Source organism: Acipenser ruthenus, chromosome 24 (assembly GCF_902713425.1).
Source record: "Acipenser ruthenus chromosome 24, fAciRut3.2 maternal haplotype, whole genome shotgun sequence".
NCBI lineage: Eukaryota > Metazoa > Chordata > Actinopteri > Acipenseriformes > Acipenseridae > Acipenser > Acipenser ruthenus.
Window position 1 is genome coordinate 16856882 of NC_081212.1, and position 13638 is coordinate 16870519.

General features: G+C 38.7%; 1 protein-coding gene across 4 annotated transcripts in view; it reads left to right on the forward strand.

Annotated features, from left to right (window-relative positions):
- The window catches only part of LOC117429610 (inactive tyrosine-protein kinase PEAK1-like), a 73588-nt gene that overhangs the window by 12010 nt on the left and 47940 nt on the right, over window positions 1–13638 (forward strand). For all 4 annotated transcript variants that reach the window (XM_058998456.1, XM_058998457.1, XM_034049327.3 and 1 more), the window contains exon 2: window positions 10443–10490. The gene's annotated coding sequence lies outside the window, so the exon portion shown is untranslated. The remainder of the gene's footprint in view (window positions 1–10442; window positions 10491–13638) is intronic.

The window sequence follows — 13638 nt, forward strand, 5'->3', positions numbered from 1 at the left end:
TGGCTGGAGAGGATGACGAGGCATACCAATCCACCACTAGCAAAAGACAATGTGAGAGTGACGTTTCCTTTTCTGTTTCAGTTTATTTTTCAGCATTATTTTGCAACAAAATTACATATAATAAATAGAAATATTGTAGTCACATTAAAAGTTGCGGCAACTATAAAAAATTGTGGTCTCTGTTAAAAGTTGCGGTTTCCGCAACAAATTCACTGCCTGCGGTTTTCTTACAGCCTTATTCATGAGTGTATTGGGTTCTTTTTAGGGGGGTGGGTAAGGTGCACAGGCTGCATTGACTTTTGGGATGGGTTCACCTTTCGTGTATTTTTTATGTTTGTGTTTGCATGTTGGCGTTGTTTGAAATAATGAATAGGCCTACACATTTGTTATGAAACTACAGGATACTATCCTTGGCATAAAGTGGTTCCTTTTATTCAAGGCAGACATGGATCTGAACTGTGGCTGATGTTCCACGTGTGCAAATTGTTGATTTCCTGGAAATGAGCTTCAACTGTAGCCTTCCCCAGAAACCCAGTTAATACAGTGTGTTGACAAACAAAGCTTTAGTGTGAAACACAGTCACATTTGCTAAATTAAGTTAATCCAATGGCAAATAGTGTAGCAAGGGACTGGGAGCAGTGTGGCCTTGCACTTACAGCTGATGGCTGGGAGGCAGTGTGGCTTAGTGGTTAGAGCTGAGGACTGGGAAGCATTGTGGCCTAGGGGGTTAGAGCTGTGGCCTGGAAGACTGTCTGGCCTAGTGGTTAGAGCCAATGATTGGGAGGCAGTCTGGCCTTGTACTAAAAAGGAATGGAATGTTAATTTAATCAAAGCAATCAACTTGCTGTGTGGTCTTGGCTGAGAAATTAGGGTCACATTAGCATTCTGAGACTGCTGGGAACAAGATGTGAGAACTCATTCAGCTGTCAAGCAAACAAAGCCTTATAAACCTGGCCTTCGCCAAGTGTCTCTTATTTTATAGAGTCTCTACACCCCTTTTTGTGCAAACCTTAGTTGCTGGCTTATCTCTGTGTGTCACCAGACCACTCATTCTGTACTTGCACCAGGTCAGGTGTGGTCAGTTCTGTTCATTTTCTAGCTCCTTCTAGAGTGATCTGTTTCATGCTCTTAAAGAGCAACCATATTAAAAGTTTAACATGGTAAATTTGCACATTCATTTTGCAGTTTTACCATGCTTTTCCATTGGTTATACTATACATTTACCATAGTTTACCATGGCTTTTAATATGCTTTACCACCTCCCTGGGCTTTACAATGCTTACCCATGCTTTGCCATGCTTTCACTATGCTTTATATACTTCACTATGCTTTTACTATGGGAAATGTCTTGGAGGGAATTTGTTTTTTGTTTTTTAGTTACTGTCCCTTTTAATGAGGTTCGCAATCATTCATGGTACTTGTACAGTAATTATTCTCATACTGTGTTAACCCCTTTACTGCCACACACCTATTTTTTTCCCACGTAAAACTTAATTGATTTAATCAACACCGACCTTATTTAATAGCACAAAAAGTCACTCGGATTGTGAAAGTGATTCACCAGCGTGAATCTCCAACATTCAGTTTAACAAGTGCCTAGCTTCCGTGTGGACTTCCAATGTAAACCAATCAAGGTCATTGTAGGGGATAGGTTAATGGCACACTGGTGTACCAGTTTATATAAACACTTTTATACTAAATAAGAACAACTCATTACTTTTTAACCAGAGAATATCAAATCCCATCAGCCTACAAGAAAGCAGTGGGGTGCCCTGGGGAGATTGGAGTGATGCAGATAGACATCCAAGATACCCAAATTAGATACTGTGCTTTGATCTGACCTAGGCTGAATTCCCTTTAGTAATTCATCCATACCAACCACGTATTAAAGACAATCAGATTAAACAAGCTTGAATTGTTTCTTCTGTCCAGATTTCTATTTTGCTGTTTGATGCCCATAATGTACTGTAAGTACTGTAGCTGTAGAAACAGAGTATAGACACAACAGTCCTGATGATACAATAGTACATCAACAGTATGTTTCTGCCCTTATACACGTTTACCATAAGCATAGCAAAGTGTAATAAAGCATGGTAAAAAAGATTGACTGTGATAACCTTTTATAAGGGTGAACACTGTGTTCTGCTGCAGTTTATAATGGCTGCTCTGAAGTGTGAGAGCAAAGGTGCTCAAGAAAGCCTGTTTAATTGCTGTCCGGCTCTGAGGATGAACTGTTCATTTCAGGATCATTGCTATATGCTGTGGGAAGGTTACGTGCTGTTATAACTGTTCATTATGTGTTTTTTGTTTAGTTGTCAAGGGAAATCTGAAGGGGTTGCTTGTTCGTGGTTACACTAGGTTAGTTTTAAATGTAGTGGATTACACAACTGTATGAAATTCTGAGCAGCACAGGTTTGAATTCAATTCCAAAAATGGAATTTGTTCAAACATGAAGACACCCTGTCTTGGAATTTTAGGCAAGACTTCCTTACAGGAGTTAGGGATGCAACAAAAACCTTTTTTTTGCATAAAATTCTAAACTGAATGATTCCGACAAAAGATGAAACCGAATCAAAACCGAAAACCACATTTTTTTGTACAATGAAAAAGCGTTGGCAGTCTCAATACTAAGCCGGCAGCATTTTTGTGAGCTCATTGCACGCTTCGTTGCGCATCGACGGTTCATATTATCATCCCTTAATTTTAATATGGTAACATAAATCAAAAGCTATGACAAGATTGCTTCTGACAGCCCTCAGTAGGGCTTCACACTTAGTTTGGGTGTTCAGATGTCTAGGGCAGTTTTCTTTTCAGGTTTATAGAAATGGTTTGTTGATGAAAGGTGCTGGTGCTTGTGCTGCTAGGCATACGCAAGCACTTGGCATGCGTACCATAACTTAAACCTACAAAAATGCATCCTAAGAAGTGAAAAGCTGAAGCTGGACGTTTTCTGTGCAGACCTAATAAAAAAATAAAAAAAAACAATAAATCTAAACCGACTAAAACAGACAAATACTCAAGTATTTAAAGCACATGAAATGTTAGTTGAGGTCCCGAACCATTGTGAAACTGGAATAGGCAGCAGACTGGGAGAAGCTGCAACACAGGCAAAAGGGGGAGGCCGTGGACAACTATCTGGAGGCTGCTTAAAATGAGATGCTTCTGTGAGCAGGTCAGTTTATTTTTATTAAGGTGGCTTAATTTACTGTGCATTTATTGAAATTGAGTTTAGTTTGTCTGATTACTTTGTTGCTGGACTCTATCAGCATATTGATTAAATTCAAGTGTAAGGGTCTTATCCATAGAGTCCTATGTATCATAGTAACAGGCTTTAATAGACCAGTGTAGTAAACAAGAACTTTCTGTATGTTTTTTGGGACGCTGGCGGTGGGCCTGAGCTTCAGCTTAAGTTTTCTGTTAACATAAATCTAGGTGACATTTACAAGTTAGACGGGTCTCCTCATCAGAAACTATTTTAAAATGCTGTGATCAGAAAAGAATGGTATTTTTTGTACCTTTTTTTTGTAGTTGCCAAAGTGATCTATTCCATATATAGACCCGGCGAAACTGTGAAATATCAGATAACAGTTCAAGTATTTGTACACTTGAGGGTTCATTCTAGAGAGAAGCATTTTAATGACTCACTAACAGTAAAGTAGCACTAGAGCTTTGCACCAATGCTTCGTTCATTGGTACCATGCTGAAGCGAGGAATGAAACTCCACGCTACAATTCACAATCATACGAGGAAGGTGATCACTTGATGGGAGAACAAGCCTGACAATCTACATTCATTCCAGGTTTCGGGTGGGGATTGATCGCACAATGGGTAACCTATATTACTGCAAATTGGAATAATAAGCAAAAGTTCAACACATTGAGCTTTTTAATTATTCAGGTAGGGTAAGAAGGGTATTATATCCCATTTAACTAACAATAACAAATTTGTTGTTATATTTAATTAAAAGCTACTCAAACCATTAAAGTCCTGCTACAAAAAAAAAGTTATTGTAGCTAATAAAATAATTCCAAAGCTTACTTTTAAACATGACAACTGGTGCTACACTAGGTGAAAGAAAGGTCCTTGTTTGCCTTGCTTTCCAAGAAGTCTGTTTTACTTCATTGCTCATTTCACTGCAGCAGTGTCTTGAAGTCAGAGCATGTCAGTCCTTTGGGGAAGCAGCTGGTTGAGTACTGACAGGAAAGAAGACCCTGAAGGTGTGGGGACAATTTCTCTTTCCAGGTGTAATGACCCAGGATGTACAAGACTGTGTCTAAAAGCATGGCTTGCAAGCAGAGATTTCTTTAAGCCACTTTCACACTCAAATAAAGAGCCATCTCGGAGACGTCTCAAAAATTCCCATTCACACATGCTGTTATAATACCATCATAACCCTTTCACACAGCCAAAGGGATCATGGGAGGCCAACTTACAAACCTGTCGGTCAACAGATCGTTCTCATGGCAACGGAAACCACAGCAACAAGAATAAATAAATAAAAAATGACACCGTCTTCAGCCGAAGAAGTGGATTTGGCTGTGTTTTTGTTTGATTTTAATATTCAATGATCATATTATACAATATAACAGCCTGTAAATGCCAAACTGCAGGAGCTTCAGGCACATGTCATTTCAGAATGTTATTGCGAGGACAGCGATACAACAGTATCATTAAAAGAAAGAGATTACAGCTGTTAGACAACAGCAGAGGGAGAGAATGTGATACATGTCTGCTTTATATAAAGGATGCTCATGTGAACGCTCGCCTTGGGTAAGGGAATGTCAACAGGGGGATGTATTTTTATATGTACATCTGGTATACAGTCACATTGGATGTTACCTTTTAGTCCACACCCACTATAGCACTTCAGTGCTGGCAGAGCAATTCACATAGGCTGTTAAGACCGGTCTGTGCTGTCTCTGAACTGCCTCGCAAGATGCTTCAGAGCCGTCCTGAAGTATGCTGGCTTTCTGCCGGTATACGCAACTCGCACAGCCCAACATGCCAGATTTGAGCTGAACTGGTCTGTGTCAAAGGGGCTCTAGTGAACTGTCAGATATCATGATGTCAAGTACATGTTTTCTAAAACACGTGTTTCTTTCAAAACTGCACATTTGAGACCTAGATATAATGAAAGGATGTGCATGGAGTTTATGCAACATTTATTTTAGCTACAAGTCATTTAAGTAAATATGTGTAATTGTAACCTTCTAGTTTGATCTATTTACCAAAAAAATATAATTTTCCTGTTAATCTATCTAAACTAAATAAATTCAGTAGCAAACATTTCAACTATGGTCGTATAAAAGGCCACAGTTCAAGTCGGAGAGTTTGGATGATGTGAAAAGTGTTCCAGTACGGACCTTCAACCCTGTGTTGCTTCCTTTTTATTAAATTCCATTCCGTTCAGCCATGCCTGCGTAGTGCTCATGATTTGATGTCTTTGTAGATTCTGCTTTTGGTTCAGTGTTTAGTCCTGCTTGTCAGTTTTGGTTTTCACTCAACAGCGACATTCAGCAATAGCTGTGTTAGCTGTGCTTTTATTCTCTTTGAAGTTAGGGAGAGAAATTCATTATTTTTTTATGCCTCTCCCTTGTAATTCAGCAATACATGGAAACTTTTTTTGTTTTTTTAAAGATGATTATGTATTGGTACTGCATACAGGACATATAACATGGAAAATAATAATAATAAAAAACTAAGAATCATTAACAAAAGCTACGGTGTATAACAATTATTACTGTAAGAATTGCACTAAATGCATATTGTTTTGAAAGGTATTTAATGGATTTCTGCTGACTGCTGACAAATTACAACATGATCCAAGGAACCTTGTGAGATTTTCATCTGAACAAAAAATGCAAGTAAAAATGTTCATTAGTAAAATCATCTGTCAACAATGGCACACTATTTTGTTTCTGAAAGGTCTAGTCCCATTTATACAAATCCATCTCAAACACTGTGTTTAACCTTTATGACACTGAAAATGACCTTCACGGTTAAAATCTGAAATGGATACACATCTGAAAAGTACCATGTATCTAAGTGTTTCTGCCAAGGCTCATTCTTAAATTATAAAGTGCCCAATTGTTTTGCAGTATTGGCCTTTTGGAATAAATCTCTGTTTCAATCTTAATAAACTCCTGAACTGTGAAAATATTTGCTCAGCCTGGAGGAACAGCTGCCAGTGACACAGAGCAGAGTGGTCGAAGGGTGCGTGTTTCTGCAGAGCCTGTGTTAACAGTAATCCCTTTAGGGATACTTTTGTTCTTTTCAGGCTAGTCCACCCTGGCCTGATCCTTCAGCAGCCTCCTGTTGATGCAGCTGTGATCGTGGCATTGTCGTTCTCTATGATCTCAGCATCCTTGAACGAATTGCATTTGTGGCAAATACTTTAAGCCCCATATTTAATCGCTTCACCTACAGTTGTGGTTCCCAACTATCTGAAAATCAACACCTACTGCACTATATCCAACTGAAGGTCACCCTTGATCACATCCTCTCCAAATTGTAACTGTCACCCTTTATATGAAGGTAATCACACACTAAACTTTGAAGGACATTTTTTACTATATTTAGGTTTGGTCAGTGTCACAAGCAAAGCTTTGATGTGCCAATATGAGATGGCAATAGCTTGTCAGTTTGTTTCGTTTTACACTTTCTGTATGACTGACGGGCAAGCCCCTAGGGGGAAAACAACAGGCAGCTGCAGGATCAAAAGAAGCACCAGGATAAGAGAGTAGGTTAAAATCCCTTCTGCATAAGGAAGCTACACTGTATACCAGTATAACATTTCACTACAGTGGGTCATTCCTCACACATGGTAATGAAAATGAAATATGACTCTCTCTCTCTCTCTCTAATAGTGAGACTGCGATGGATTCCTTCAGTTGCTTCGTTTAGCACCCTCCATCAGTAAAGTAGTTTTATTAAAAGCCAGATGCATGATTTGAAAACAAACATTTGGCAATGGAGGGACAGATTAAGAACAGAGTGTGGTGGGTATAGCCAAGCGATTTTGTTGCCACCGATTCATCGTGGTCCTTCAAAAGCCGCGTGAACGTGAACAATTACAAACATGGATGGGCTAAAAGACTTATGTTCTTAAAAATATTTTTGACTCGATCAGTTCGCAGATGCAGGTGTACACTGGCAGAGCAATACAACTTTGCAGGTTGCAATGCTAGACCGTGTAGCTCATGGGGGTAACATGCTGGCATGATCTTGATTTTTCCTGCATTATATACCATTTTAGCAAGACCCAGGAATGAATGATTTACTATATGTAGAATTTAAAGTTTACAGAACAGTAAATAAACAGTTTATTTTGCCAGGAGAGACATTTTTCTTCTAAACATCTCGGTGTATTCAGATCCTGCTCCCTTCTGCAACACTGCAGGTGATCTGATTGTGGGAACAGAAAACCAGCCTTGTCACCAAGAGGCAGTGTGATCTGGACACACTGCAGTCCTTAGACATTTTCTTTTTCTCCTAGCGAATGGTCACTGAGTAAATGTTGGCAAATGTATTGCCCAGTTTATTTATGATCATTGATGTGTGATTACAAATTTTAAAGGTCTGCAATATGTTTACAAATAAAACGCTGTGATATGGAGAACACGGGACACAGTAAAGGTACCACTATTCTGTGGCTACCTGTTACTCGGGACAATATTTTTAACGGCATGATGTGTATGCAAAACAAATGCATCAAAATAATAGCACATTGATTTCCATGTCCTGTGAAACAGCCAGGGACTTGAATTATCATAGCTTGCAGTATTATGGGACTAGAATGCATTAATAGGATGGTAGAATACTTCAAAGCAAACTGTTTAGCTTTTATCCCTGCCACATCGGCATTGTATAACAGTTTGGCACAGTAAAACCTATTTTTATGGAACAAATAGAGGCCGGGAGCAATCTGGTTGGGAACTCGTTTTCATCTAGATGTTTCTTCTACATTAATGAATTGTTACTTTGTTTCAGCACCCCTTGCTGTATGAATAATAAGACAGCAGACCTTTTATGCGGTAGATAAGAATCAGTTTGCCACTGCAAAAGGTCTGGGCGGCCTCTCAGCTGGCAGACAAATTTTGTTTCACAGTTTGACACATCACTGCTTCGGAGTCTGAATTCAATTTTTCTGAAGACCATGGGTTATCTGTGGCAATCATGAATGTTTGCTTGCTAGCAAAATATGTGAAACAATGGAAAATGAAGTGGTGCACAGACATGAGTCATAGGCATGGGATTGTGCGTCTGCAGGCATTTTCCAGGACCTTTTTTGTGCCTTCCATTATTCATCGAAATCCTCTGGATTCATTTTGTAGTCAGATTCCTCATTTGGGGCCAGCTAGACCAAGGGTCATCGGATAGTCTGGCTGGGACAATGCAATATAATTGCTTCTGTCTCTCCCACCGAGAGTGGGTATTGATTTTAATTGCAGCCTTGCTCTAAAGTTAAATGTCTTTTAGTGGGCTCACGTTATCAAAATTGAGTGGTCTGAAGGACAGCCTGGCTTTTAATGTGCATTTGCTTAGGTACTAGACAACCAAGCACTCTGGGATACAAGTGATCCTTCAATTATCTTGTGAAAAGAAAGCTTCATTTTGGTAGCCCTGTAGTGGGATGGATTCCTTGTGGAAACAAGTGAGTGTGGAGGGTCTGCAGTTAATGTGCATCACTCCCAAGATACTCTGCACTCGAGTGATTAGGAGCGACTGCAATCCAGTATCTCAAAATGCATTTTAACACTCCCTGCACTGCAAAGGTGGGTAAAACAGTCTGTCACGCAATATGTACAGGCTACGTTCAGTAAAATGCCAGAAGAGGCAAAGCCATTTCTTATGGACTTGTTTGCTTGGTTGCCTTTGATAGCAGGTCCTGGGTTATCAAGGAGCACATCTTTTGCTCAGCAGTGCTCTGATACATATATTTGAAACCATTTCATCATTATAGTGATAAAACAGTTATGGCAAATGTCAGGCTTTTTTCTAATTTGTGATATAAAAAAAATATTTATAAAACCACAGCAGCGCTCATTTTTAGTAGTATGGCAACACAATATTAATTTCAACAAATTTTATATTTTAAAATGTGTATTTTGTTTAAAAAATGTTCAAGCTATCCTTGTATTCATGTACGCCGTTAATAGTGTTTTAATGTATACCTGTTTTTACAAATGGATTGAAAGTAGCATCATTTAACTGGCAGTGAATCGTTTTACAATACCATAGTAGTGTTAGTATGGTACAATAAATGGGTAGCAAACCAACAAAAAAAACCTCTTTTTGTATGAAAGTGGTCTTCCAACTAATACAATAACAGCATCTGATCAAACAGTGGGTTTTAGACCAGCAGCCAGAAGCCATCAAAGGAACAAGATCAGCTACAAAGCATTTTGATCAAAGTAATTGCTCTTCACTTTTCTTATCCAACCAAGATGTAAACAAGCAGCGTGCTAATCGTAGTGGTTTGTGTGAGGTTGTGTGAGCTGTATTTCTGTGCTGGTGCTCTACTTTGTATTCAGCATTCTGGATGAGCCTTGCAGTGGATTGCTTTGTGTGTGATTAGACTTCAATTGACGCCTGGAAAGGGACAACACTGGACCTCAACGGTCAGGCTGAAGCTACTGTAGCAAGTAGACTGAAGGGTAAAATGCATTTCTAGATTTTGAATACTTTGGGTTTTAAAATAGTGTCAGTAATTAACTATGCACTGAACTATTTTGTCAAAGCATATAGAGCTATGGACAAAGGTTTCGCATCACCTAGGATTTTAGGATTGAGACATAATTTAAGAAAAAAAAAAACTAAGAACATAATTTAGATATTTTACTTAACATCATGTCACCAAAGAAACTAAAATGATATCGCAAAAGTCTACCAAAAGCCGTATAGTGATAGTAGCACAGTATTTCTGAAATGTCACATTTCAATTTGTCAGTTTTTCGTTAAATATATGGAAAGCTACAAAGCGGTATGTTAATTTAACATTATTCAGCAGGTTTCATTCGACTTTATGAAGCAAAATGAGTTCAGTCTATAGGGGGATGCGACACTTCTGTCCGTAGCTCTATGTCATATGGAAGTACAGTATGTGGCAGCCCAGGAAATCCAATGGCATTTAAACCGCATACAGAACAGGGAGGAAATCTTGTAAAAATATTAATAGTTTTGTATGGGGTTAATATGAAAAGGATGGTATAGAAATGGGGTAGGCCCGTCCCAAGAAAGGTGTAGTAATAGACACTGTGGGGAAGAAAACTAAAGAATCGAATATTTGGCTGTATAGTCAAAACATACACAGTGTAGAGTACAAGTCAAGGGAGGTTATGATGAAGTTGTGTGTTCTAAAATCCAGAAACTGTGCGATCGCTGTTAGGCTTCAGATAAATATGGCTGTCCACGTTTTAATTCATGTTTTTGTTTTTTCTCAGATATCCTTGAAAAATCTGTGGTCTCCTTTCTGAAAAGATTTTCTTTCTGTAAGTACAGTGTTTTTTATATTTATATTTATGAATTTGTTATTCCTCGCTGGATTTCTTCTCTTTGACTGGACAATGGGATTGCAGTGGCAGTATGTGTACAGTACGTACAGTCGCACGTATGTTTGTTTATGATGTATCTAGAGAACTGCATATTGAATTGCGAGGAAACTTGGTGATGGCATTCTTCACAAATGATCGAGTGTGTCACAATCTGGGAAATAAATTATGATCATAATACTGATAGAAATGTGAAAACCCTAGCAGGGATGTATGTTACTTACACAGTAGCACAATTGTTTTATAAAATGAAACCGCTACGGTACTTTCAGAATTGTGTGGTGCGTTGGGCCCCCACTTGCTCTACTGCTTAGACACTGGCTGCAGAGGCAGAGCAGCAAATCTGAGGCGTCGAGAAGGGCCAGTCAAAATGGATGTGCACCATTTATTCCCACCCCCATATCTCTGAAACCACCCATGATTGGTTAATAAATCAAAGATGTCCTCCTGACGCATAGCATTAACCAATCATCGACTTTTTTTTAGCAATGTAATAGGTGGTTATGGCTTTGAAATACAGCCTCAAATTATTTCAATACATTGTTATTTATGCATGTTCTGATAGGCAGATTTTCTCTCATTCGGGTCTGTAGAAAGCTTTCAATGTATTATTTTACGCCAGATTATCATGTCAATTAAAAAATACAAATGAGCTGTGGGTCCCGGTATAGTTAGAATTGGAAGGAGGAGGTGGAGGAAACCCATGTACAGTTTCTGCATTGTCTGTCAGGGTATGGTCAGCTTTGGTTCTAAGAAGTATCTTCTATAAGCCCTGTTCTTTGTGGAGTAACTATTGTAATACTGACCTCCTAAGGAAAGTTTGTGTCTGTAGAATAATTGGTTGTGAGCCTACACTTTCAGCAGTCCCTGCTGGCCAGACATCTTTTAATTATCATTGATTGAAGCAGAAGCCAGTGTACGTGCTCATATGGATGGCTTTGTTTTGTTCTACAAGTGGCAAATAAATTGTCTTATTAAAAATAATGTTGGCAGCGATTGATGTCTCTTGCAGAGCTTCAGATCCATTTGTTTATTTAATATCCTGTGCAACAAAATGGCCAGATAGCAGACTGTGAGAGCAGAGCTGTGCATAATAGTATGTTTTGAGTGCATACAGTTTTGCAGGTGCTATATTGCCAGAAGGCACAGTGTAACAAAATTATTCCAGTTGTGCATTTCCATTCAGTATATAGGTCTCAAAGGTCCAGTTTTGAAAGAAACACATGTTTTAGTAAACATGTACTGAATGTATTTTGTACTACACTTGATTAAAGAAATCTCTGTTTGCAAGCCAAGCTTTCAGTTGGTGTTGCACTTGCTTGGTGATTTCATCAGGAGGGTGAAATTGTACCCACCCTGAATGGCTTCTTCCCTGTTATTAGCCAACCAGCTGCTTCCCCTATTGACTGACATGCTTTCAGCCAGTAACATGCACTGACCCAGCAGAAGGCACTGCTGAGGTGAAGTGACCCAGGAAGTGTAAGAGTGAATAAGGCAGCGTGTGAAAACTTTCTTTACCGTTATGTTTTTTAAATGGAAATCTTTGCTATGTGTTTCTTACTAAACTGCACATTTGAGACCTACAGTATGTAGTTGCTAATCCAAGTGCAGCAGGTTAGATTCTGTTATTTTGTTAGCTACAATTATTTTAAGGTACGCTCTAGGTCCCACTCTGAAAAACTGGCATTGGACCAGACTAATGCTAAAGGATTATGGGCCATATTTTCAAAGTGTTTACTCCAGTCTTTAATTAACTCCTATTTTCTTGAAAGAGGTAAAACGCCTCTTAATTTTACAACACTAGAACCAAACAACCAAGTAATATAATCGAAGTTCTCTTAAGCATTCATAAGGTGTTTGTTTCCTTTTTTGTAACATTTTTTTTTTCATCAAATAGGAGTTACAGTAAAAATTAGACGAAACGCTTTGAAAATGTGGCCTATAACCTACTGTATACACCAAACAGGGTTTTATTTTCAAATGATACAAGACAATGACTGTACGTTATCCAGTTTGTTTTAAATAAACATATTTAGTGTCCTTGTGCTTTTTTATTTATTATAAGATCTGTGTTTTATACAGGAAAGAGTACAAGCTATTTGTTATCTGGCTTATGGTCTGGTCTTACAAACGTCCTCCTCATACTCTTTTTCCTTTACTCATTCTGTCCACCTCTGCATTTCTCATTTAAGTTTCTTAATATTTTCCAAGTTGAAAGAATGCACAATTGGCCTGGATTACCTCAGCTCTCATCCCTCTTGGGTCTGGGGCTAGCGAATAGAAGAGCGTTGCATTGTGTCAGCCTACTGTGAGGGCCTATTGAAAGAGTAACGCTGAGTCTTCTCTACCGCATACCAGCCATCTCCCACAAGCACCACAGCAAATGTGAAGAAGGTCATTTTCAAGACTACTCTGTGTAAGCTCTGTTAAACATGGTTTATAGTCTGGTGTGACCCTTGTAAAAGTTTTATCATAGTAAGAGCATAGCACAGTCGCAGCATAGTGACAGCATGGTACAGTACAGCATAGTGACAGCATGGTACAGTACAGCATAGTGACAGTATGGTACAGTACAGCATAGTGACAGCATGGTACAGTACAGCATAGTGAATGCATGGTAAGCACAGAGGGGCATTGTAAAGCATAATTAAAAACATGGCAAACTATGGAAAATACATAGTATAACCATGAGGAAAAAAATGCACATTTACCGTGGTAAACTTTTATAAGGGGTTTTGTGAGAGAAATATTATTGCCTGTGCTAAGTTTGAGATTGAAACAGATCTTTTACATTAATTTTAGCTGTGCAGTATTTTGCTTCACATCTCCAAGGTTTATATATTCCAGTGAATTGCATGTACTGTAGAGCAGGTTTTCTAACTTTTTGGTCCGCGCTCCCCTTCCTCCTTTCTGTGATACTTGATGCCACCACCACCACCCCCCCCCCCCCCCCACACACACACACACGTGTACATATATTATTATTATTATTATTATTATTATTATTATTATTATTATTATTATTATTTATTTCTTAGCAGACGCCCTTATCCAGGGCGACTTACAATCGTAAGCAAATACATTTCAA